General features: G+C 38.4%; 1 long non-coding RNA gene across 1 annotated transcript; it reads right to left on the minus strand.

Moving 5' to 3' along the window:
* Positions 1-9,494: 9,494 nt before the first annotated feature.
* On the minus strand, positions 9,495-13,861 carry LOC142162878 (uncharacterized). The gene is made up of 3 exons (XR_012694367.1): positions 13,221-13,861; positions 10,804-10,862; positions 9,495-10,169 (listed from the first exon to the last, which is right to left on the minus strand). It is a non-coding gene; the product is annotated as an uncharacterized LOC142162878 (long non-coding RNA).
* Between the last annotated feature and the right edge of the window lie 9,686 nt (positions 13,862-23,547).

Consider the following 23,547-nt stretch of genomic DNA (forward strand, 5'->3'; position numbering starts at 1 on the left):
CGCACTGAAATTCAACCAAGTCCTTCATAAACTCATGTAACACAAACCATACAATACTTCAATCATCCTCTAATCTCGCATTCATCCTCGTTACAGTCAGGTCAATTTTGTCAACCAATTCAAATTAAAATCTCAACACATATAACCTGCCAATAGAGAAGAAATTCTCCACACAACATTGTAAGGATCACACATCCCGTAAATTACCCCGCAGGTGATAACCCGCTTGCTTAGTCTCAAACTGGCATCCTTCTATACCCTTTTTGTTTTTAGCCACAATTACAATGTAGTCACTTAGTCTTCCTAAGTCTGAACTCATCGACAAGACATGAGAATTTAATTTGTTCTGCAATTACATCAAGTGAGAGATCCTTCAACACACTCATAGCTCAAGACTATACGTCAAATCAAGACAAACATCACTACATTTCAAGCAAACTCCTTTCATCACAATCAAACCATTTGAACACAACCCGTAGTCACCTCATACTCATCATATAGCCATTCGATCGCTCATCGTGCCATAAATTTCCACTCATAGGGACACTATCGGACACATAAGTCCAACGCATAAGTTTTCACAACTGAAACTACCGAGCCTAAGCTACGGTCTAAACCTGGCCTCAAGTCCTCTAGACTCGCACATCACCAAAACATAGAATACACATCTCGTACCTTATTCATAAAATAATTAGCCGTCGATGCACAACTGATACCGAGCATTCATATACACATACAAGTGAGTGGAAAAATTCAAAGTGGTACGTTTCAAGCTGAATCAGTATCGCACGATAAGGAAAGAAAAATGGGAAGTTTATCCTAAAATGCCATGTAGCCTCTCGAAGATAAGTATGGACGTCATCATACCGATCCGCAAGACTCTCTTAGACACTTGCTTATGACATATAGAACTTATGAACCTAAAGCTCTGATACCAACTTGTCAAGATCGAAAATCCAACTAGCCATGATGGCACCTAACCTCACCCTCTAGGTAAGGCAAATAACAACAGTCCGATTCAATTAATATTTAACTGACTCTAATCTTTTAAGATTTAGAATTTATAAAGCTGGTATGAAATAAAATACGTCATCTATTTGAAAATACATGAACATATTTTTAAATCTAAAGCTACCAAGATGAAGTGGCAGTTATGACCGGAACACAAGTACATATCCAATGCCAGCTCCCGCTATACACAACAACATCAACATCCAAAATCTGCATGCAAGGTGTAGAAGTATAGTATGAGTACAACCAACCCAATGTACTCAATAAGTAACAAGACTAACCTTTGGGCTGAAAGTATTGATGGGCTCAACAGGTATGGCCAGTATAGAAATAATAGTACAGAAATGTAGGTATGCTTTCAAGTTCAACAGATAAAAGATCAAATCTAAAAGATATAAGAAATGTTACATCTCTATATCTACATGCCAATATACATGTTATATGTAGTGCACTACAATGGAAGCCTCACGTACTCTCGCACTCTTAGAATACTCAATCGCTCAGTACTGTATATGGACAATCCGACCTAGGGAACTCCATCCCAAGCATATATATATACATATATCAAATGACAGTCAGTCACTCAGTACTATATAAGGCAAATCCAGCCCAGGGAACTCCATCCCCAAATATAAATAAATAAGGCAACTCCATGTCCAGGGAACTCCATCCCAAATATAAATAAATAAGGCAACTCCATGCATAGGGAACTCTATCCCAAATATAAATAAATAAGGCAAGTCTATGCTCATACAACTCTATCCCAAATATAAAGAAAATGCTCTCACTGTCACTCAGTACTGTATATGGCCAATCCAACCTAGGGAAGATCCATCCCAAATATAAATAATAACTGACATTCAGTCACTCAGTAGTATGTGATTAGCCCAGGGAAATCCATCCCCAAATATAAATGAAAAAGGCAACTCCATGCCTTGGGAACTCCATCCCAATTATAAATAAATAAGGCAACTCCATGCCTAGAGAACTTCATCCCAAATATAAATAAATAAGGCAACTCCATGCCCTGGGAACATCCCAAATGTGAATATATATATATGGAAACTCCATGCCTAGGGAACTCCATCCCAAATATAATATCAACTGCACTCACTGTGTGGGGTGCAGACTCCGGAGGGGCTCCTTTAGTCCAAGCTCTATAATAAATAAATAAATAAATAAAAACATGTTGCGACGTGCAGCCCGATCCCATATAAAACTCAACCCGACATGATGATATGATGTATCAATGAATGACAATAGAGACTGAGATATGATATGCAAATGATGGATGTGATTGAGTACAAAATTATAATTTAAACAATTAATTCAATAGCATACAACCCCTATAGGTCTCAAAAATATCGGCACGTAGCCTAACATAATCTTTAACATGAGTCTAAGCTCAATTCTCTCTAACACGTGGAGAATATGTAGAAAATGACATGATTATTTGATTATGAAACTCCACGGAATCAATTAAATCACAATTACAATGGTGCACGCCCACACGCCTGTCACCTAACATGTATGTCACCTCCAAACAAATCATATAACACGTAATTCTGGGATGTATACCCTCAGAACCAAGTTTAGAAATGTTACTTATCTCAAACAAACCGAGTACAATATCAAGCAAGCTAAACAATGCTCCATAAATTCCATTATACGCGTATCAACCTCCGAACGGCTCAAATCCCGATGATTTCCTTGAAAATCCCTCGAAAATAAGATCGCTACAAATCGATCTTTTCTTAATTCAGCTCTTTAGTGATATTAAAACCTCCCACTACTCTTACAACTTCAATCTACATCAACATAATTCAATTGAACCAACACCAGTAAACATATTTCATAGTTTAGGCCGTTTAGGAATTTTATCAAACACATATGGTGCATAAATTTCTACCTCTCTAAACCATAGAATTAGTTCATCCAACTACCACCATTTACCAATAATTTATCCCACCATCATCCTTAAACAATTTATAAACTCCAATCATCACATATGTGACTATTCATCCACACCAACCAACAAAATTTTATCAATTAATCACCTTTCAACCTCTACAATGTTTATATATTTAAATTGGGAATTTATGGTTTCCAATTATCATACCATGAGTTCCAACACTTAATTCATACTAATACTCCCATAATTAATCCGTACATGTATGTATAAAGGTGTAGGATTATCTTTTGGAAGAAATCTTTCCAAAACCCTCTTTTGAGTTCTTGAAGAAATTTCTTGAAGATCTACGGATTTCATGGTGGATTGAGTTAGTTCTATAGTGGAAATGATAGAATAAAACACCAAATTAGTAGGGATTACTCATCTTGAATATGATAAGAGTTGTCGGTCTTGAGAGAGTGGGGGAAACCCCAAAATTCGGCCAAGAGGAATGAGGGAAATGAACCCCCCGTTTATAGATATTTGTAGCGTCACAAGTGGCGGGGGAGCCCCCTGTGGCGCTGTTTCTAGAATCTAAAAAATAATCCCAGTGCAAGGCTAGCGCCCCACACTACCCTGGACGCTGGTGGTGGAAAATCTTTTCCAACACGGAAACGGGCATAACTCACTCATACAATATCTGAATTCGACGATTCTTTTTTGCTTTGGCTCTGAAATTTCAATACGGATCTGACACTTCAGGCAAAATTGAATTTGGGGCTCATTTGATTAATGTGATACCACTTATTCTTGTAGAAACTATGTCGAAATATTCTAGAAATAGCCAAGTTAAATTGCGGGCATACGCCCGAGTCTAAAATAACCATCCGGAGCTAAGAGAATCATCAAAACTCCGATCTGAGGTAATACAAAAATTCAAACTTGTTCATAATACATCATATGAAGCTACTCAAGACTTCAAATCTTTGAACAAGATATAAATGCTCAAAGCAACCAGTCGGGTCATTACAGGTAATGGTATTCGAAGTTAGGAACGAGGAACTAGTTTTAGTGGCTAATGACCAAACCTCGTAGGTCCAATAAAAGACTGACCAGATCGACCAGCTTCGAATGGAGATGGACGAGATCCAATCATGGACAATGGGTGGAAGAACAAGATGGATCTGCACACCTCGGAGAAGGAAACCACTATGACAAAGCTTTCCTCAATATAAGTTCAGCTTCAGGTGGCGCAGAATAAAGCTGATAAATGGGCTAAGCTGAGTGAAGATCTCCGAGCACACCTGAGCTCGGCTGTTGCAGAATGGGATATCATCAGAAAAGAGCTTGAAGCAACAAAGTCTTAGCTGGAGACAACTTTTGCCGATGCCGAGAAGATGGTAGCCCAATACAAGGCCAATGTTAAGGTAGTCGAGGCCCACTTGAAGACTAATGCCGGATATGTGAGGCAATTGTCTTGAAGGGTGACCCTCGAAGAGATTCATGCTCAAAGTTTTGACCTGTCTACTGAGATCGAGAAGGCAAAAAGACTTGAGGCTAAGGCCAAAAATTAGCTGAACCCGAAAGCAAAGAGGGCTTCAAAGAATCCGAAGGTCCCGATGGTTCCGGTGATGAATCGGGCTCCTGTGAAGATGAGGCATGAATGCCTCAGGATTTATTAGTTTTTGTGTACATGTTTTTTGTTCACTTTGAGGTCGTTTTTGTTGGACCTATGTAAAGATATTCCTGAATATATAAAATTTCTCCCTTTGGAAATTTCAATTATTTTAGTATCTTTTGAAGATTTTTATTCTTGCAAATATTTCTAATGCCTTAGCATAAAATCTAATGTTGTAACAAGTCATTTATTTTGGTCCAACAAAACCTGGCCTCAATGCAATTTTTTATTTGCTCGAAGCTTTGACAACTCAAAGCGACCGGAAAATTTTCGAGAATGCTTAAGTTTTCCTAGACAATGCTTTTGCCGAGGGTAACCTTTTGGCAAGTTTTGAATTTTTATTTGAAGACCTTTTGATTAGGGGCTTCGGATGTCTCCGAGCCATTTTTTACCATGGTCGTAGCCTTTTGAATTTAGGCACTACCTATTAGGTTTTGTGCCTCCGGTATTTGATAGCCCGTGATGCCCCAACTTATTGCGGATGTTAGTCCCCGAGCGGTGATAGCCTTAGGCTTGATAGTCCCCAAATAGGGACAGTCCTTAGGCTCGGGTAGGGCAGCTCTTCGGCTCAATATTTTGAAAGGCAAAAAATATGTAATAGCAATGTGGGATCTTTCTTTTGTTTTTATGTGCAAGGTATATTATAGAAAGTGAATAAAAGCTTGTATTATGGCAACGGTAGCCTATGCGGGCACGGTTCATTTGAACGTTTGGCCCTTACAATAAATCCTAACCACCGGGCCTAAGCTGTTCAAGTACAAAGTTCCCTTCTTTTCTTGCTAAGAAGTCTAACCCGAGGGTGATGGCCCCGCAATATTTGAGGTCGATCTTTGAGACGGATCGGATACTGTTAATGCGACCATTGATTCCGATTTAAAACTGGCTTTCGGATCTAAGTTAGCACAATCCATTGTAGCCTTGTTAAAAACCTTATCAGAAAATCCATTTAGGACAAAACCGGTTCAAGGGATAAAGAGTGCAACACGTGCTTTCAGACCTAATAGTCATACTTTCCCTTGGCCATTGCCTGCAAGCTTTAGTCTAATTCATAATATTGTAAAAAAGGTAACTGAAAACGTACCTTAGCAATAGTATCACCTTAAGTGCGTCACGTTCAAGTTGTTTTGTAGTTGTGCATCATTTCCTGCTTCGAGTTTGTATGAGCCCTTGCTGGTAATTCCGATGACTTTATACGGTCCTTCCCATTTCGGCCCCAGTTTTCCTCCATTCGGTTTCTAGGTATGCAGCTTAACTTTCCTTAGCACCAAGTCCACGATTTTGAAGTGTCTGAGGTTAGATCTTTGGTTGTAATATATTCTATCCACTGCTTCTGAGCGGCCAATCGGACTAGGACAGCCTCTTGCCTTTCATCTAATAGTTCTAGGCTCGTACTCATGACCTCACCGTTTGATTTTTCGATCGCATTTCGCAACCTGAGGCTTGGTTCCCTCACTTCAACCGATATCAATGCTTTAATACCGTATACGAACGAAAACGTAGTGGCTCTGGTACTGGATTTCAAAGTTGTATGATAAGCCCACAAGACTTCAGACAGAATTTCCTTCCACTTTCCTTTGGCATTAGTCAGCTTTTTCTTTAACTTTTGGAGTGTGGTCTTGTTTGTAGATTCTACTTGTCCGTTCCTGCTAGGGTGATCGGGGATGGATAGAATCTTTTTGATCGTATGGTCTTCGAAAAACTTGCTTACCTTGATGCTGATGAATTGCTTCCCATTATTGCACACGATCTCGACCGGTATCCCCAACCGGCCTATTTTGTGGTCCCAAATAAAATTAATGATTTATTTTTCTCAAACTTTCTCGAATGTTTGAGGTTCAACCTATTTAGAAAAATAGTCAGTCCTAAACAATATAAATTGAGCCTTACGAGGTGCCTACTGTAGAGGAGCAATGATGTCCATTCCCCACTTCATGAATAGCCATGGGGATAAGACCGAATGTAGTGACTCTCCAGGTTGGTGGATCATCGTTGCGTGTCTCTAACAGCCGTCGCATCTTCCTACGAAGTCCTTTTCATCTTTCTCCATATCGATTCAGTAGTAGCTGACACTGATTATCTTTCGAACGCCCCTAAATGGTTTCCGCATGTGCCTTGATGAACTTCTCTCAAGATGTATTTGGTATCTCCTGGCCCCAAGCATATGGAGAGCAGGACATCGACCGTTCTTCTATATAGAGTAACTTCGTACAGGCTGGACCTGGCCGCCTTTGTGCGTAGAGCTCTTGATTGTTTAGGTTCCGAGGGTAGCTTCCTAGTCTTCAAGTAGTCTATGTACTTGTTTCTCCAATCCTAAGTTAAGATTAATGAATTTATTTTGGCATGACCTTCTTCCACTACCGATTTCATGAGCTGCACGATCGTTCCTGAGTTGAAGTCATCATCATCAACTCATGACCCCAAGTTAGAGAGAGCATCAGCCTCACTATTTTGATCTCGAGGTATATGCTGAAGGGTCCATTCCTTGAATTGATCCAGCACCTCCTATAATTTGTCTAAATACCTTTGCATTCGTTCCTCTTTTACTTCGAACATTCCATTGACTTGATTTACCAAAAGGAGGGAATCGCATTTAGCTTCGACTACCTCAGCCCCAAGACCTTTGGACAATTCGAGACCTGCAATCACGGCCTCATACTTGGCCTCTTTGCTAGTCAATTTTACAGTTTGAATAGACTGCCTGATTATGTTTCCATAGGTATCTTCAACATAATGTCGAGTCTGGACCCCTTTGCGTTCGAAGCACCATTCGTAAAGAGGGTCCAAATTCTCGATGAAGTCCCCGAGGTTAACAACAATTCCTTTTCGACTTCGGGTTTCAAGGCTGACGTAAAGTCAACCACAAAGTCTGCTAAATTTGTGATTTAATGATGGTTTAGGGTCGATATTCAATATCGTACCCGCTAATTTCAATGGTCCACTTGGACAATTGACCCGAGAGCTCGGTTTTATACATAATATTCCTTAGCGAGTAAGAGGTTACGACACATATAGGGCGGCATTGAAAGTATGGTTTCAACTTTCTAGAGGCGCTTAGCAAAGCGAGAGCCAATTTTTCCAGGTAAGGATACCTTGTTTCGGCCTTACCTAGTGTCCTACTAATAAAATAAATAGGAAATTGCGTGCCTTCTTCTTCTCGGACGAGGAACCCACTTACCGCCACTTTGGATACCGCCAAATAAAGGTACATTTGTTTATCTGCCTTCGGAGTGTGGAGTAGGGGTGGATTCGAAAGATACCGTTTGAGTTATCCCAAGGCTTACTGGCACTCCGGGGTCCAAGAGAAGTTATTCTTCTTCTTCTTCAATAGTGAGAAGAATTGATGCCTTTTGTCTAAGGACCTCGATATGAACCGGATCAGTGTGGCTATACTCCCGGTTAGCCTTTGAATAGCCTTAACACTATCTACCACGTTAATGTTTTCTATGGCATTGATTTTATCAGAATTAATCTCGACCCCCCCCCCCCCCCGGTTGCATACTATGAACCCAAGAAATTTTCAAGATTCGACCACGAATGCGCATTTTCTGGGTTGAGCTTCATATTGTATCTTCTTAATATGTCAAATGTTTCCTGCAAATGTTTCAAATGGTCCTCTGCTCGCATGGACTTAACTAATATGTCGTCAATATAGACCTCACTTTATTTTCCTATTTGTCCTTCGAACATTTGATTTACTAGGCGTTGATATGTGGCACCAGCATTTTTTAGTCCAAATGGCATTATGTTATAACAATACGTGCCGGATTTAGTGATAAAAGAAGTCTTTTCTTGATCGCCTGGGTCCATCCAGATTTGGTTGTACCTGAGTAGGCGTCGAGAAAACTGAGTATCTCATTCCCGGCCGTCGCATCGATCATGCGATCAATGTTAGGCAAAGGTAAAGAGTCCTTAGGGCACGCCTTGTTCAAGTATTTATAATCTATGCACATTCTTAACTTATTCCCTTTTTAGGTACTACCACTACATTAGCTAACCAACCTGAGCACTTAACTTCCCGAATTGAACCTATTTTAAGGAGTTTGGATACCTCATCTTTGATGAATGCATGCTTGATCTCGGACTGAAGCCTCATCTTCTATTTAACCAGGTGGAATTTTGAATCCAAGCTCAGCTAATGAGAGGTTATTTCTGGCGGGATTCCTGTTATATCAAGATGGGACCAAGCAAAACAATCTGTGTTAGCTATAAGGAATTCAATGAGTTTTTTTCTAAGCTCGGGAGTTAAACTCGTGCCCAGGTATACCTTCTGATCAGGCAGGTGTTTGATCAATATAACTTTCTCCAGTTCCTCGACCATTGATTTTATGGCTTCGGAATTATCAGGAGCGATAAACGACCTAAGGATCCATTGTAATCATCCTTGACTGCTTCTTGCTTCTCTGGTTCGGTCGGGGATGATATCAATGATTGCTATTTAGTTTCTTCTTTCCTAACCGGCTCTGTGTTCTTTAATGTCGAAAGTGTGAAAATCAGGATTACCTCGTCAACCATAAGATTTCCTTTGCAGCCGGCTGCTTTGTAAATCATCTTTATCCCTACCGATGTAGGGAACTTCAGCGCTTGGTGCAATGTCGAGGGCACCGCCCTCATGCTGTGAGTCCATGGCCTTCTGAATACGGCGTTATATCTCATGTCCCATTTGATCACATAGAACTTTGTTTCTTGGATGGTCCCCGAGGTGTTCACTCGTAGGTTTATCTCCCCTTTAGTAGTTTCACATGCCATGTTGGATCCGTTTAAAATCTGGATTGCATGCACTATTTGGTCTTGTAGACCCAACGACTCTACGAGCCTCGATCTGATGATGTTGGCAGAGATACCTGGATCAATAAACACACGTTTAACTCGAGATTTATTTACAAGTAATGATATTACTAGTGTGTCATTATGTGGTTGCACGATGCCCTCAACATCCTCATCGTTGAACAAAATGGTCCCCTTCGGGATATAATCTCGGCTTCATTTTTCCGTTGTGAGAGACACCTTGGTGCGCTTTATCATTGGTCCCTAGGGTACGTCGACTCCACCAATAATCATGTTGATGACGTGCTGAGGTTCCTCTTGTTCGGTATGTTTGTTTGAGTCCCCATTCCTAGAGTGATTTTTGGCCCGATCACTCAGAAAAGGTCACGCCCCAAACCTGAAGAGGCATGACCGACACCCGGTGCCATACTTGTTCGAGCGTACCACTCTGTAACTATAAAATCTTGAAGGGTAACCCTCAACTTAGGCCGATGAGGCCATATTATGAATCTTCTGAAAAATAACGTCTCTCTCATTGTGGGGTAAACATACCCAAAAGCTGATATATATAATTGTGCACGCTGACAAAGCCACCATGAACATCTACTATTATACAAAATATACCGGACTCGTCTACAAGCCACTAGACATAATTAAACTGTATCATGGTCAGGACAGGGCCTCGACCTACCCATCAAACCTGTATATATAAAATGGACTCTAAGGTCTTGCTTGACCTAGTAACTCTGAGGAAGTGGAGCTTACCAACCAAGCTGATGTTTGACTCTGTCTGCTGGGAGGGTATATCCAACTATTAATCAGGACCTGCATGCATGAAATATAGCATCCCCGACAAAAGGGATGCCAATACGAAATAATGTACAGAGTATGTAAGAAAATACAATAATTGGAAGTTGTTATTGAACTGATAATATAATAACTAAACGTAACTGGCAGTCAAAGATAATATAAAGATATGCTTACCTACTGATACTGACTCAACTCTCTCAATATAGTAAGTAAAATAGATGTCCGGCCCTATAAGGCTCGATGTGTGTAACTGCTCTGCCGTAGTAGGCTCGCTCATAGGCGCTCAACCATACTAGGCTCTGTATCTTGGCCATTTTGGGCTCGCTCATAAGCGCTCGGCCACAATAGGCTCGGTATATAACTTACCATCTGATCAGAAGTTGCCCAATAGGGGCCTGCCCATCGATTATAGCTCGATGGTGGTGAAAATACTGTAATACTGTATATATAAATACTCCCTGCTCTCTTAGCTAAAAGAATCCAGAACTATACTGAATATAAAGTCCCGATAAGAGAGAATACGGTAGCTTATGAGACTAGGATAATGTACATAAATTCAGTAATACGAACATCTATTTTTGCCTCATTATCAAAAGTATGTAGTTACAAGATTATGCCAAAATGAAGGAAAGGTTTATACTTAACATACCTTAACTCTATTGAGTCCTTAATACCTTTCAAGCAATTCTTCAAACAACTCAACTCAATCTACCACATCATAAGGAGATTCAAAATCAGTGCTGAGTAAAGGCTAAGTCAACAACTTAAACTAGTAGCTCGTTTATGTAACTTTGGGCAACATCTCCCCTATAACAAGGCCCTCCTCCAATACTATATACCAAAAACACAAGAAAACAACAATAATAACATGTATGCATCATTTTTCAACCTTATCTCCATCAAAATATACCACAAAACAGTCCAAACCCCCTAATCACTTCATACATAAAACGACAACCAAAGTAGTGTCAAACAACTTAAAAAATGTAACAACGAATGACCAGCCCACCATTCTGTCATTATGTGGTTTTTCTCCACACCTTTTATCCTTCAAAACTCCATAAAACATAAGCACAAGAGGCCAACACGAGTGGACTACGAAACAGTCTACTAAAAGTTAAATAAATTGAACTCACGGTTTCCGATCACCGTCCCATGAGTTCTAGCTATTAGGAAACAAATTTATCAACCTTACTTGACATTTAAAATAATAAATACAGAAATTAGGCATTTATTAACTATGAACTACCTTCCAAAACTCAAACTACATATAAAAAGACAGGCGATATAGCGATACTTACGTCGTAGGGATCGTTCTAATATTTTCGCTTCTTGATTTCGTACCCGGGATGTTAATCTTCTTTGAAAACCTTGTAGAGAGCTTAAGGGTAAGTTTTTAGGGGTTATATGGTCATGTTCTATGAAAAATGAAGAGAAAGACAATTTAAAACCCTATATATATCAACGTTTAAAAAGACAAAGAGGTGCTAGCTTGGCACCCTAGCATTGGCCCTTATTCTGATGCTCATATCTTTTTATCCGGATGCTGTATGAACAAATGGTTAAGAGAGTTAGAAACTAAATTACATGGCCTTCAATTTGGTATATAATATGTACCAAAAATTCCTCATATAACACACGAAATATATTGCTCAAAAAGCTTCAGTGACACACCTACTTGTCATCTATACAGTCTATGCAGTCTCGCGAAACTGCACATATCCCTCTACTCCAATGTCGTATCGACAAACGATTTAATGCATTAGAAACTAGACTTATAGGTAGGCAATTTTATATGTGGATCATCCCGTAATTCCAAGTACATTAGGAGAAATGCTCAGCTATATTTGACCTAATTTTCAGCATATCTATGAATGTAACTTGTGATGATCTTTGCCAACTTTTGTTCCACAATTCGCTTGACTTCAAAATATAACACACAGCTATCATACAACGAAAATAACTCATAACATAACTTCCTTATCATTTTGAGCACCCTAGTCTCACCCCAAAAGTACATGTTATTGTCACACCTCCTTTTTCCTACCCGCGGAAGGAGTATAAGAGAGTTTTTCCAATTTAAGTAACAATCGAAATGAGATTATTTTATTTAAAATCAGAGTCGCCACTTGAGATAATTTATGGTGTCCCAAGTCACCAGTTTTAAATCCTGAATCGAGGAAGTTTGACTCTATTTATGGTCTGCGAACACAGAAATCTGGATAAGGAATTCTGTTAACCCGGGAGAAGGTGTTAGGCATTCCCGAGTTTCTTGGTTCTAGTACGGTCGCTTTGATCATACTTGGCTTAATCAAATTGTTTAATTACTGATTTTAGAACCTATGTGCATTTGCCTCTTTTAATTAAGAAATTATCTTGAAAAGGGTCACGCGTATGTGTACCCATTTGTTTGGTGCGCCAAAAATCATGTTACGCGAACGTGTCCACAATTAATAACGCTTTATTATTATTAAGAAAGGTTTGGCCGAAGTTGCGCGAACGCATACTCCGGTTTTATTTTAAGAAGCAAAATTATGTCACGCAAACGTGTACGCAATCACGATGGTATATTAAACGGGCCTAAAGCAACAACGAGCATCCAAAAAGGTTAATTAATTTCCTAAGAAACAATATGACTGGCAGAGGTTCTAATTAAGGAAATCCACTAATAATCTTACCCGTGATTCCAATTGGATCAAGGAAATATTTTTTCTCCTTCACATTAGAAGACAAATATTATCAGATGTATTGCTATTAACATTTATAAACTTAACATCATCTGGAAGCAACAAGGATTTGAAAAAAACAAATTACTTTCACATTCATGATTATTTCACAATTAATAAATGAAGGAATGCTAATCTATGTCCAGCCAAATAATACAGCTTGCAAAAAAAGATAAGATCTTATCTTACGTTTGAAATACAGAAGTACAACAAAAAACTAACACATCCTCAAATCAAAACAATATAACATTAATCCAAACATTTCATATAACAGAGAACAACAAAGTTGATGGAAGTACACTATTAAGCAAAACAGAGTATGAAACATGAGGAACCAAACCTCAAAATGGATCAATACATTAGTTGTGCGGCAACTTTAAACTCAGACACGACAAACCATGGACAGAGCTGAAACGGAACCCATGAACAACGACCACGGACAACCTTGAAGCTCGCCGGAATTATCGAACTAGACCAGAATGACAAAAACTAAACTCCTGGCTAGATTTTGAGTTTCTTTGGGATTAATTTTGGGGTTGTACTGATCTGGTTTTGAAAGACGCCTGTTGGTGGTGAAAGAACGGCAGAGTTGCTCATTTTCTGGCGAGCTAGGTTGAAGACGATGACTGCTGCTATGGTGCTTTGGAGTCGAGGTCGCTGGTTTTGTTGAGGAAAGAAAACAGAACGGATCCCAGCTCCTTTAAACTCAGGCGTTTTTCATCTGCTAGGTTGAAGGAAGGAGATGATTTTAGTGGTCGTTTTTGTTGTGTGTGGTCGTTTGGAGGTTAGCAACGACACTAGGTTATAATGGTAGTCGTTGTGGGGTGAAGGAGACGGGGGTCTCTTCTCTGAAAACGGCGCAGCCTTTTGTCCCTAGGTCTTTAGGAATTTCCTTTTCTATTTTTGTCTCCCCTCCTTCGGTCTATTTATTTCTCATTGCTACTATGCTTGTGCTTTTATATATTGTTATATCTTGGCGAGAAAGCTAGTGTTTGGTCCTCCTTAAAAAGAGAATGCTAAAAATTAAAATTGTGACCAAAAGGAATCAATTCTATTATGGATGAAAAGACTACACGTGATTTTGAGAGGATATGGAGGAAAATCAATTTAGGAGGTGGAACCATTATAGAATAAGAAATTAAGAACACAATATATGGGGGCCACGGAAGGGGATCTAATTCTCTTTCCACCTTCTTTTCTTTCTTCTTTGATTTTTTCTTTTGCTTTTTTCACGTTTTTCCCTTTTTTGTGTGTGTTTTTGGTTGATTTTCTTTTCTTTCTTTATTTTTAGTTAATAAAATAAAATATTACTCCTACTTGATAAATATGGAAAGATAAAAAATGCTAACTATCCAAAATTCATTTATTAACATCCAACTTGAAATGGATAGAGTACACCCTTTAAAAATATATTTTTGGATCTTTTTTTTTCTTTTGAGAATAAGAACACAATTAATATGTAAAATTGTGACTATTTTTTGTTGTTTTCAATTTATCTAAAATAAACCTATAAAAATGTGAAATAAAACTAAAATATTAAGATTAAACTTTAAAAATATTTACATGCTATAACGTGATGCAAATTCAAATATAGTCAAAAATTAGGTGCTCACAGCTGCCGCTCTTTGTTCGGAAACACGAAGAGTTTTCGGACAAAGATAAAGTGAGCCATGTGACTAATTTTTGACAGTATCGTTATTCAAAAGAGGAAGAAAAAAGGCGCAACCGAGTCCTGGTTTTGGACAGCCTACATATCCTGGGTTATAAGGGAATCAGGTCGTGTGTAGTTCAAGAAGAGTGATGGAATGCCGAGTTCGAGAGTCGAGTGAGGTTCCGTTGAGGATCCGATCTGTGGTCCTACTATTACATCTAAATCAAAAAATGAAAAAGACTAACTAAGCTTGTCAACTATGAGTTACAAGATTTCTATCTATAAGTTTTTCGAAGCTTGATCTTGAGTCTTGAATGGTTTTTCATGCAGACTTAAAATTTGAACCTTGACGCTTGCTAGTTGCAGGTGCTAGTTCATTCTTCTTCATCTTTTCGGATCAAGACTGGACATACCATGATTGTGACTTCAGTCATGTCTTGAGCAGCTCACATCTTTCATTAACTTCTGCATTTGGATTCACTTCTTGCCTTTCTTTTTTTTATTCTGGATTGTGACTAACTTCCATTGATCATCACGGACTGTTGACTCGCATTCTTGCCACGAGCTTCTTTTATTGCTGACTTGAATTGCATTCCCTTGTTTTCCAGGTAGGTGCCTGATTGCCAAAACTTGAACTGTTTTCCTTCAAAACTTGAATCGTTTTCTCTTGTTCTCTAGGTGGGCGCCTGATTGCTGAAACTTTCTGTGTTCCCCCGGAACTGCTTCCCCTTGAAACTTGCAATATCTTCCCTTGAAACTTGAACTGTCTTCCCTTGTTCTCCAGGTGGGTGCCTGATACTACAACAAAACAGACAAAACAAAAGAATTTTTTCTGCCCCAGTTTGCACTAGGAAGATTTGTGAGTTGTTAGCGAAACTATAAATCACCTACGCTGCTGATGGAGGATGCAATGATGAGAGTAAAATTAATGACTCGACTAGGATGTGCGTCTCCTAAAAGTGATTGAGCTTGCGGAACACTATAAACTAAGCTTGACTAAAGTAAAGACTGTCCCTATTCTCCAGGCGGGGCCCCTGATTTCAAGAAAACCAAACATTGATAACTTAAGAAAACTAAAAATTGACCTTTTTTTCAAATTCAAACTTCCCTTTTTAATTTGTTTTTTTATTATCCTAGGAGAAAATTCATCGGACTAGGTTTTCTATCTTAGGAGAAAGATTCATCAGACTAAGATTTTGATCCTAGGAGAAAGTTCATCAGACTAGGTCTTCTATCTTAGGAGAAAAATTCATCAGACTGAGATTTCTATCCTAGGAGAAAGTTCGTCAGATTAGGTCTTCTATATTAGGAGAAAATTCATCAGACTAAGATTTTGATCTTAGGAGAAAGTTTATCAGACTAGTTTTTTTGTTATTATCTTAGGAGAAAGATTCATCAGACTAAGATTTCTATCCTAGGAGAAAATTCATCAGACTAGGTTCTCTATCTTAGGAGAAAAATTCATCAGACTAAGATTTCGATCCTAGGAGAAAATTCATCAGACTATGACTTTTTATCCTAGGAGGAAAATATGTGAAGATCAATGGCAAGATTTTATGCACAATAACAAAAAGTTGAGAAACTTTCCTTTGTCGGCTCTTCTCTTCTTTTCTTTTCCTTCTCTTTTTTGTTTTTTTTGAACCACTTTCCTTGCACTGCTTTGTTCCTGTTTCACACAAAGAAAAATTTGTCAGTTTTGAAAATGGTGGTCGGTTTGTGGCCTTGAGTCTTGCGCATCTTGGCTTCTACTCAATCAGCTTGAGTCGGTCTCAAAAGACTTTTGTTCTGCAACAACTCTGATTGTTTCACACCCAGTACCATTTGTATTTGCTGCTCAATCAGCCTTATCCCAACTGGAGATCTTTGCTTAGGTGACCTTTTCTGATATCTTGAACAACTTCCTGCTTTTGAGTAATTTGTTTGTCAGAGAGAATCACCAGTTATCTTTGCTTGCGCCAAGTAGGTTGACAAGAGTCTTTTGGGGGGAGCCTTTGCATGAATCCTCAAGGTATATTGATTGTAACAACTGAGTGTGCTGGCCAAATTTACTTTGTGCAACTGAAAAACTGGTAGCAGATTTTGAAATCTTTTCTTGCTTGTTTTTACAAGGACTGACTCGGAGTTAAAACCACAATGATGCAAAGAAACAAGTATTAACAAGAAATGCCCCTGTCGGAAGGACAGAAGGAAGAGTTTTTTTTTCCTTTCTTCTTTGTTTCTTCTTTTTTTTCTTTTTTTTTCAATACCTAGCCTTAGTGGTCATGACATGCATTTTTGGACTCAACAGCCTGATCCATCAAACTAATCCAATCTTCCCTTTTGCCATTCTTATGACCTTTGAAGTCGGGCTTGTTCGTGCCAATCCTTTGCATCAGCTTCAACTCACTTTTGACTAGTGGTGCCCCGAGAGATTTTTACCTATAAGTCTCTCTCATTTATTTTCTCAGCTTACTGTCGCCTTACAGTGCCCGTGAAGGTTTTCACTAGTAAGACTCTCTCATTTTTCTTTTTTCTTTCCTCTTTTTTTTTGGATTTTCTTTTGTGAGCAACTTGACAGTGTTCTATATCGTGTGACAACCGTTTCTCATTGCATGCTTCTCTTGGCATTCTTGAAGGCATATCAGGAGGTCTTTATTTGGAAGGATTTTGGATAGGGTTGGAAAGAAAGGACATCATGAAGGCTCAAATAGACTCAAAGTTAAGGGGGTTGTAGACTTACAATTCTTGGAATCGACTCTTTCAGAAATGAAATAAAATCTTTGCCTCAGTTTCAACTATTAGGGATTTTTTGGATTTTTTTTAATTCTTATTTGGTTGGACCGAACCGTGAGGCTGCCTACGTATCCTTTTTTAAGAAACTAGGTCAAACGTAGTTCAAAACATCTGACCTAACTATTTTTCTTTCTGTTCCTCTGTCTTTTTCCTTTCTTTTCTTTTTTTATTTTTCCTTTCTTTTTCCTTCTTTTTTTCTTTTTTTTTCTTTTTGTTTGCCCCAGTTTCTATCTTCTGAGGGCATGGACCTTCGACAGTTCTTTTCTTCCTGTTTTTTCACTTGAACTTTCCAAGAGCTGTCCCAGTTTGTACTCTTAGGACATGGACTTTTTTTTTCTTTTTTTTTTATTTTTGACTCTTGACTCTAAACTTGATTTCAAAAGAGGGTAGTCAAAGAAAATAACACAGGCTCAAAAAGGGTAGCGAAGGATATAAAGTGTTTGGATAGCATAAAAAGGATCTCCCAGCCTCAAGAATGCCAAACATAATAACCTTTCGCAATCACGACAATGATGAACATGTCTGTCTTCTTGGTGTGTCGTGGTCACAAGACACTTTCCATCCCTTAGTGTCAAACTTTTCAATAAACTTCAATTGATTAAACATCCTCAAGCCCGATCTTCACAATGATTTGAAGGTGAATTTTACTCAACCTTAATTCCAAAGTATTTCAACTCTTTATTCATCCCCAAAATTGTTTTTTTTCTCAGTTTTCCAATTCCAGATTAAATCTTTTTCTAAGATCTGTCCAAAATTTCCCTATGCATGTCACGTCATTAGAACTAGCGAGAAAAGAACTAAGAATAGAATGCACAAAAGGACAAATTGTATTTCACTGAGTAAAGGATGAAAGAGTTTGACAACAAGACAAACAACCTAAAATCCGAGTTACAAACCTAAAATAACCCGAATAATGAAAATAGCAACAAAACAGACAGACATGACTCAAACAAACAGAATAAAAGGATAGAAAGGTTTGACTCAATAAAACAAATAAAATCTGGATCACAACCCTTGAATAACCCAGATAATAGAAAAAACATCAAAACAAGCTACCAAGATTCCTTCCTAGTAAGGAGAGAATGACTTTTCAATTGTTAAGCTTGACATTTAGCCACAAATTTACTCATCAGAATCACCATGGCCTTCTCCAATTTTAGTCGACAAATTCCCGAGAGGATTCTCATATTCCATGTCACCACGTATCACCCCTACAAAGTGTGCATCATCATGTGCAGGTTAAGTACTCTGCGCGATACTCTGGGTGTCACTGTCTTGGATCACAATCCGGTTTTCCTGGATCATCCTTTCTATTTCCCTTTTCAAATCCCAACAACTTTCAACATTGTGCCCCTGAGCATTGGAATGGTATTCACACCTTTTAGAAGGGTCAAAGCCTCTTGCACGGGGGTCCACATGATTTGGAGGAATAAGTGCAATTATGTCATACTACTTTAATTTCTCAAACAAGCTTGCATAGGACTCTCCTATTGGTGTAAAATTATCTTACAACCTTTGTTCCCTTCTATACCCTTGGCTTGGATGTGGGTTATAGAGCATTTGAAAATTTTGTGGAGGCTGGTGGAGATTTTGCGGTGCTGGTGTTCGCCTTCTGGGGTGTCTTGGTGGTCGGGCAACATACTGAGGTGCAGCAACAGAGTATTGAGGGTTCTGAGGTGGATAATACTGCTTAGGGGAGTCATGGAAAACCTGAGGAGGCTGCTCATACCTTCGAGACGTTCTCATGGGACCTTTTCTCGATCCTGATGTCATCATGATTTCTTTAACCTTCTCATTCGTGTGACCAAAATTATTGGATTCAATCTGGACAACGTGAGTTACGGCTTTGAGAACTGCTTGACTTATAATTCTACCTGTCTTATGACCGTTCTCAACCATTTCCCCCATTTTGATTGCTTCCGAGAAAGATTTATCCACAACAAATATTATGTTTTGAAAATAATCTGGCTCTTGAGCCTGAAGAAAGACAGTGATTAGCTTGTGGTCATCTATGAGTGGCTTAATTCTAGCTGCTTGTTCTCTCCATTTAATGGCATATTTCCTGAAACTTTCAGTTGGTTTCTTCTTCAGGTTTGAAAAGGAATTGCGGTCTGGGGTGATGTTGATGTTATATTGGAACTATTTGACAAAGGCATGTTCCATGTCATTCCAGACGTACCAGCGAGATGTGTCTTGATCCATAAACCATTCGGATGGTACTCCCGTAAGGCTTTCCCCAATATAAACTATTAGCAATTCTTCATTTCTTCCTGTACCTCTTAGCTGATTGCAATACCTTTTCAGGTGGGCTATGGGGTCTCCATGTCCATCATACTTTTCAAATTTGGGAGTCTTGAAACCAGGCGGCAAGTGGACATCGGGGAACATACATAGATCCTTGAAGGCAATACTCTTCTGACTTGCCAAACCTTGCATATTTTTCAACTGTTGTTCTAAGCTTTTCACTCTATGAGTCATTTCTTCATGTGCCATCTTTCGGGCAGGCTTCTCAATGTTTGCAAGAAGATCAAACAAGTACGAGTGCTACTCAGGAGAGTGGTACTGCTCTTGCTGGGTAGTAAATTGTGACTCATGACAAGGCTGTCCTTGGCCATTGGCCCATGCTTGACACATTTTGGTCATTTGCTGTTTCAGTATTCTATTTTCCTCAACCACAGTAGACTCTTGTTGAACCCTCTAACCCTGAGTCTTTTGAGCACTTGTAATAGCTTCGATGTCAGTTATTATTTTTCCTTGGATCTTGTGTTTCCAGCTTACCACAAACCGACCACCTCAACTTTCTTCACAATTCAAAATAAAAACATGTTAGAATGGACTCAGTCGGTCCTTGTTATTATCATTCTTCCTCTTTTCTTTTTCACCTTCTTTTCTCCTTTTTTTGTTTCTTTCCTTTGGTTTTTCTTTCTTTTTGTTTCTTTTTTTTTTTTTGTTTTTAACCATTCGATCGAACCTGATGTGGGTTGCCTACGCATCATGTGAGAATATGAATCAGATCTTGCGTAGTTCGGGAAGATCATGAATAAAGTAAATAAACTAACTTTTTTTTTTCGGATTTTCATTTTTTTTAATTTTCGAAGAAAGACTTATAAAGAACAAAGAAAATATTTTTGGATTTCGATTCGTTTGTTGTCTTTTTTTAAAAGAATTTTTGAAAAAAAGACTTCTAAAGAAGAAAGATTTTTTTTGAATTTTTGTACTTTTATTTGAATTTATGAAAGAAATACTTCTAAAAAAAGAAAATATTTTTTAATCTTGAATTTTCTTTTCAATTTTCTAAAGAAGAATAAAAATATTTTTTAATTTTGAGAAGAAATTAAAAGAACACATTTTTTGTATTTTTTAGAAATTTGGGTCTAAAAGAAGACTTTCTAAAGAAAGAAGTAAAGGAAAATATTTTTGAATTTTTTCTTGAAAATTATGGTCTCAAAGAAAGATTTTTCTAAAGGAGGAAGCAAAGGAAAATATTTTTGGATTTTTAAAAATTGTGGTCTCAAAGAAAGACTTTTCTAAAGGAGGAAGCAAAGGAAAATATTTTTGGATTTTTTTAAAAGTTGGGGTCTCAAAGAAAGTCAAACTAAAGAAGTAAAGGAAAATATTTTTAGATTTTTTAAAAATTGGGGCTCGGAACCGATGAGGTTTGCCTACGTATCTCACATCCGGTGAGAATCAGACCCGCGTAGTTCGATTAGTTTTGACGTAATTGAAAAAATATGATATCGACTCACTTTCATTTTTTTTGAAATACATGTTTTTTTCCTCTTTTTTTTCAAAATTTTGGTAGAGTTTCAAGGCATTTTCAAATTCTGGGGTTTTCAGAAACGGGCTTTTCTACATCACTCTAGGTTTTCTCTTGATTTATTTTTCCTAGCCAGTCAGCATGCATGCCGAAACAAGTAAATGTTCACATAGCACATAGGATGCATCAGGATGGTCTGTTATTTTGGGTACACTTGTCCTAGACGGACCCAACCCCTGTGTTGAGTCCCCTTAATCAAATGCACATGATGCAAACAAACGTTCCTACTAGGGATTCGGCATGAGGCTGTATTTTTCTAGGTTTAAAACTTGGGGTTGTGTTCTAGACCTGGCTTACCCGAGCGGACAGCTCAAGCGGAAGATGGGGCAACGTACCAGGAGCACTAAAGTCTACCCGACCTTGTTGCTGGCCCAGCCTCATTCTATTTGGTATAACTTCTACAGAAAAAGCGGGCCACGCGAACGTGTGCACCATTTTTTAGAAAACTCAGATGGGAGGCGTAAGAAGACAATTTAATTCAATTCAAATAATATCAAAGCGGTAAATAAGTAGCAGTTAGCATATTAGGTCCACAAAGACAGTAATATAAACAATAAATAAAGCCAAGTAAAAATCACAAAACAAGCTCGAATTCTTGAACCCTGAACCAGAGATTCTGGGTCCTTATCCCCAATAGAGTCGCCAGAGCTGACACACCTCCTTTTTCCTACCCCCCCCCCCGGAGTATAAGGGAGTTTTTCCAATTTAAGTGACAATCAAAACATGATTATTTTATTTAAAATCAGAGTCGCAACTTGGAATAATTTATGGTGTCCAAAGTCACCAGTTTAAAATTCCGAATCGAGGAAGTTTGACTCTATTTACGGTCTGCGAACACAAAAATCCGGGTAAGAAATTTTGTTAACCAGGGAGAAGGTGTTAGGCATTCCCGAGTTCCGTAGTTCTAGCACGGTTGCTTTGATCATACTTGGCTTAATCAAATTGTTTAATTACTGATTTTAGAACCTATGTGCATTTGCCTCTTTTAATTAAGAAATTATCTTGAAAAGGGTCACGCGTATGTGTACCCATTTGTTTGGTGCGCCAAAAATCATGTTACGCGAACGTGTCCACAATTAATAACGCTTTATTATTATTAAGAAAGGTTTGGCCGAAGTTGCGCGAACGCATACTCCGGTTTTATTTTAAGAATCAAAATTATGTCACGCGAACGTGTACGCAATCACGATGGTATATTAAATGGGCCTAAAGCAACAACGAGCATCCAAAAAGGTTAATTAATTTCCTAAGAAACAATATGACTTGCGAGGTTCTAATTAAGGAAATCCACTAATAATCTTAGGCATGATTCCAATTGGATCAAGGAAATATTTTTTCTCGTTCACATTTGAAGACAAATATTATCAGATGTATTGCTATTGACATTTCTAAACTTAACGTAATCTTGAAGTAACAAGGATTCGAAAAAAACAAATTACTTTCACACTCATGGTTATTTCACAATTAATAAATGATGGAATGCTAATCGATGTCCAGCCAAATAACACAGCTTGCAAAAAAAGATAAGAGCTTATCTTACATTTGCAATACAGAAGTACAGCAAAATACTAACACATCCTCAAATCAAAACAATATAACATTAATCCAAACATTTCATATAACAGAGAACAACAAAGTTGACGGAAGTACACTATTAAGCAAAACAGAGTATGAAAAATAAGGAACCAAACCTCAAAATGGATCAATACATTAGTTGTGAGGCAACGTTAAACTCAGACACGACAAACCATGGACGGAGCTGAAACGGAACCCATGAACAACGACCACGGACAACCTTGAAGCTCGCCGGAATTATCAAACTAGACCAGAATGACAAAAACTAAGCTCCTGGCTAGATTTTGAGTTTCTTTGGGACTGATTTGGGGTTGTACTGATCTGGTTTTGAAAGACGCCTGTTGATGGTGAAAGAACGACAAAGTTGCTCGTTTTCCGGCGAGCTAGGTTGAAGACGACGACTGCTGCTATGGTGCTTTGGAGCAGAGGCGGATTTGTAGGCATTTACACGGGGCACGTGAACCCATGGTATTTCCGTCAAACTAGATATTTTATATACATATTTTTAGAATTTGTCTAGTATTATCGGCTGACACCCATGCTCCAAAAAGGCTAAATGGTGCACTTGGTTAAATGTTGAGTTATTTACCTAGAGGATTAGGGATCAAATCCCACTTAATACTTCTTTTTTTCTCACCCATATTATTAAAATTCTAGATCAGCCACTGCTTTGGAGTCGAGGTCGCTGGTTTTGTTGAGGAAAGAAAACAGAACGGTTCCCAGCTCCTTTAAACTCAGGTGTTTTTCATCTACTAGGTTAAAGGAAGGAGATGATTTCAGGGGTCGTTGTGTTGTGTGTGGTCGTTTGGAGGTCAGCAACGACACTAGGTTACAGGGGTAGTCGTTTGGTTG

This window comes from Nicotiana tabacum, chromosome 8 (assembly GCF_000715075.1).
Source record: "Nicotiana tabacum cultivar K326 chromosome 8, ASM71507v2, whole genome shotgun sequence".
Lineage (NCBI taxonomy): Eukaryota > Viridiplantae > Streptophyta > Magnoliopsida > Solanales > Solanaceae > Nicotiana > Nicotiana tabacum.